The sequence below is a fragment of the Chrysochloris asiatica genome, unplaced genomic scaffold, assembly GCF_000296735.1.
Source record: "Chrysochloris asiatica unplaced genomic scaffold, ChrAsi1.0 scaffold00207, whole genome shotgun sequence".
In the NCBI taxonomy this organism is placed as follows: Eukaryota; Metazoa; Chordata; class Mammalia; order Afrosoricida; family Chrysochloridae; genus Chrysochloris; species Chrysochloris asiatica.
In genome coordinates, this window is record NW_006408725.1 from 1,935,112 (window position 1) to 1,939,456 (window position 4,345).

Genomic DNA, 4,345 nt, shown 5'->3' on the forward strand with positions numbered 1-4,345 from the left:
ACTTGTTAAATTGGGTTATGGAGAAAGAAGGTAGCATACAACAAGAGGGAAATTGGCACAGGAAAGATAAAAGTAGTGGAAGACACAGGGAGGAGTGCAAGAGTTAAATTGAATAGAGGTTGTTGTTGTTGTTAAGTGCCATTGAGTCAATTCTGACCCACAGCAACCCTGTATTGGGTTTCCGAGGAGCAGCTGGTGAGCTTGAACAGCCGACCTTGCAGTTCAAATGGCTTTGCAGTCTGGTGCATTAACCCACAGCACCACACCAGAGGTGAGTACTGTTAAAAAATGATGGTACATGGAAGGGACTGCAATGACACAAACTGTATGATTTGTTGAATGTGGGAATGATGATCTGTTCTGTAAATGTTCACTCAATTCATAAGAAGTTAAAAAAAAAATGTCATCAGACATTTCGTCCACGGTAGTTGTATCCATAATCTCTTTTTATCTTATATTAGCAAGATTGGATTCTCCATTCTGTCTCTAGTCCAGACCTCTATTCTTAGATGCAGACTTAACTATACAAATGTTTTCTTGACATCTTCGCATGAATATATTGAAAGTGTCTCAAATGAAATATATCCCAAACAAAATTATGATCTCCATCCACCCATACCTCCACCCTTCCCACATGTCTGTCTGGTCCTTTTAAATTGTACTCAATCTCAGGAAGCCCTGGTGGCATTGTGGGTTAAGCAATGGGCTGTTAATTGCAAAGCCAGTGGTTTGAATCCACCAGCTGCTCCATGAAAGAAAGATGAGGCTTTCTGCTCCCGTAAAGATTTACAGTCTCAAAACCCCTAAACAGGGTTGTTATGGGTCAGAATTGACTTGATAGCACACAAAAACAATCTCTGGAAGTGATAATGGCATGGCACAGGTCAGAGGTCTAACCATCCTCCTATTCTGCCTATCACAGGTTACCTCAATAAGAAAACACTTTCATTGTCCTCACCCTACTCCTGAGATTAAGCCCTTTGTCAAGTCCTATTTATCTCTGAAGATCTTTCCACCACCACCCACTTTTCTGAAAACTAGTTCATCCCATCTTCTTTCTTAATGGGTCCTTCCATAATAGTCTCCTAACTGGTCTTCTTGCATCTATCTTGCCAATTTAAAATGTATTCTCTGCTCTGTAGTCAGAGAGATTTCTCTTCCAATACAAATGTGGTCTTACTATTTCTCTCCTCAAAACTCTGTTGTGCTGCCTTACTCACAGGATTAAGAGTAAAATCCTCACTCCGATCTCCTCCAGTGTTCTATATGGTTAACTTACATAATTCTCCAAAGTGTCCCTCACATACTCTGGTCCCCAGCCAGGAATCTCCTTTGAACTCTTCAAGCACACCATACTCTCATGCCACAGGGCTTTTGTAAATGTTATTCCCTCTCCTGGAAAACTTTTCATGTTGTTGTTTTTAGGTGTCATTGATTCAGTTCCAATTCATAGTGACCTTACATATACCAGAACTGAACACTGCCCAGGCCTGCGACATCCTCACAATCTTTGCTATGCCAATACATCTCATTGAGGGCTTTCCTCTTTTTAGCTGACCCTTCGCTTTACCAAGCATGATGTCCTTCTACAGGAATTGGTCCTTCCTGACAACATGTCCAAAATACATGAGATAAAGTCTTGCCAGCCTCACTTCTAAGGAAAGGCTGTACTTCTAACATCGTTTAGTTCCTTATTTTAGCACTCCATGGTCCTTTCAATATTCTTCATCAACACCATAATTCAAAGGCATCCATTCTTCTCTGGACTATCTGGAAATTTTTTTCCTGCGGGTCTGTAAATGTTCTTGAGGGCAGAGAGCATATCTGTTTTTATTTTCTACTCATATCCACTGCCTCACATAATACCAGTCTCTACAATAGGGCTCAATATACATTCACTCAATTAATTAATGAGGGTTCACTACTGTTCTCACACAGCTCCTTAGCTGGAGAGAGATTGTGATGGTTTGCTTTTATAAAGATTCCACTCCAGTGGCTGTTGAGTTGGTTCTGACTCAGTGACCCTATAAGACAATGCATCGGGTTTCTGAGGCTGTAAATCTTTACAGAAGCAGAAAGCCTCATTGTTCTTCTGCAGAGCAGCAGGTGGATCTTAACCACTACGCCACCAGGGATGCTTTGATAAAGACCACAGCAATGGAAACTCAAAGGGACAGGTCTACTCTGTCTTATAAGGTTGCTATGAATCAGAATCAATTAAACAGATACAAATTCAGTTTGCTAATTTCTTACTCCTTGCTCTTTATAACTCCTGGTGTGGCACTCTAAGATAAACACTGGAATTCAAACCACAAAGTCAATGGTTCAAATCCACCAGCTGCTCCTCAGAAACCCTATTCAGGGTCATTATGAGGCAGAAGCAATTCAACAGCAGTTAACAACAACATTCTTTATAACACAACAAAGAGGGGAAGTAAGAATGGTTTGCTTCAGCTATGCAATCAAATCCGACTCTAATATCTTGGTGAAGCAATTGATAAAATAACATATGAAAGTGTCTACTCATTTGAGGTAACTGTATTTCAGGACCTGTGATAGGCAGACTTTTAAGATGGCCCCAATGACTCCCACCCTTGTATTATTCCTGGTGTGGCGCTGTGAGTTAATGTGCCAGACTATAAAACAGTTTGAACTGCCAAGGTCGGCGGTTCAAGCTCACCAGCTGTTCTTCGGAAATCTTATACAGGGTCGCTATGGGTTGGAATTGACTCAATGGCACTTAACAACAATAACAACATATGGGGTGGAGGCTGTTAATATGATGAGATTATCACCCTCTGATTATATTGCATTACATGACAATAGGGATCTTGCATATGTAATCAAGGTCCCAAATCAACTAATATTATCCTGGGTTGACCAGACCTAGCCAAGTGAACACTTTAAAAGCAAGGACTTTTCTCTGGCTGTCTTTGGAAGAAGAAAGCAAACAACTATATTATAAACTGACTATGGAGAAGAACCACTTCTAGCAGCTAAGAGTGACCTCTGACAGCTAACAAGAAAGTGTGGGCCTCAGGCACGTAATCACAAGCCAAATGCAGCAACAATCTTAAATACTGTGGGAGAGAACCATGAGTCCCCATGGGAACAACACCCTCAGCTGAGTCCTTATGTCTGAGTAGAGGAACCACCTAAGACAGGCCCAAACTCATGACCCACGGAAAATGCAATAGCAAATGTGTTGTTTGAGTCACTATGCTTGTGAGAATTTGTCACACAATAATAGAAAACTAAAACAGTGTCCAATAGTGTCAAACTCTGCTTTGTGGATTTTTGTTCTGAACTATGAGTATGCTGAGTTAGATTTTTCCATAAAAAGACAGTTTTTAATAATCTGAGTATCCAGAGCATAAACTTTTCTTTCTTTCATTCTTTCTTTCTCTCTTTCTCTCCTTCCTTCCTTCCTTCCTTCCTTCCTTTTCTTTTTTAGCAGCACTAAAGCATTGACTTTTCTTATTCTGAAAACTCAAAAATAGACAAATTTCCTTTAGAAATATCCAAAACTAAAAATTTTCTTCAGGGCTGAAATCACAGCCTGAGAAATGCTCTTCTGTGAGGAAAAAGAAGTTTAAATAATTAAAATAACTCAAAATAGGTTACATGGGGCTGACCCATATGGATTCTGGACAAAGTTGCTCATTGTTTGGAATAACAGGAATATTTGATCATTGGAGTTGCATCCTAGGTACCAGAAGAGGTCACATACTTGATGGAACTCAGATCACTCCAGAGAGTGGACACAGTCACAGATTGAGCCATGACACAGACATCACCCTTACTAAAGGCGATTCCAAAATAGACTGACACATCTAAGAGGGATTTCATAAGGGGCCATAGTTCTTCTTTACAGTCTTAAAAAAAGAATTGTAATGAAATCAATATGATACTATATAATTTTTCTTTTTCAAAGTTCAGGAAACAAATCAATTAATGTGTCTAGACCCAAGCTTCCTCATCAATAAAATGAATATTTGTCAGCAAGGTTTGATTCTCTGTGTCTGTCACAAGTTGCCTTCGTTGCTCTACCTACTCAGTTTGTCAGCATTGTTGCATGTATCTGCATTTAGAAAGCATCATTAGAGTAAGCTCTCAATAAAGTTCCTTATCCAATTGCCATTGAGTCAATTACAACTCATAGTGACCATATGTACAGGACAGAATAGAGCTGCCCACATAGGGTTTCCAAGACTGTAATTTGTTTTGTTGGGTTTTTTAAAAGGTTTTATTGTGGATTTAATAAAAAGTTTACAGGGCAGATCATTAGTTTTACATTCAACAAATTATGCACCTTGTTTCATTACAATGATTATAATCCCCTCCA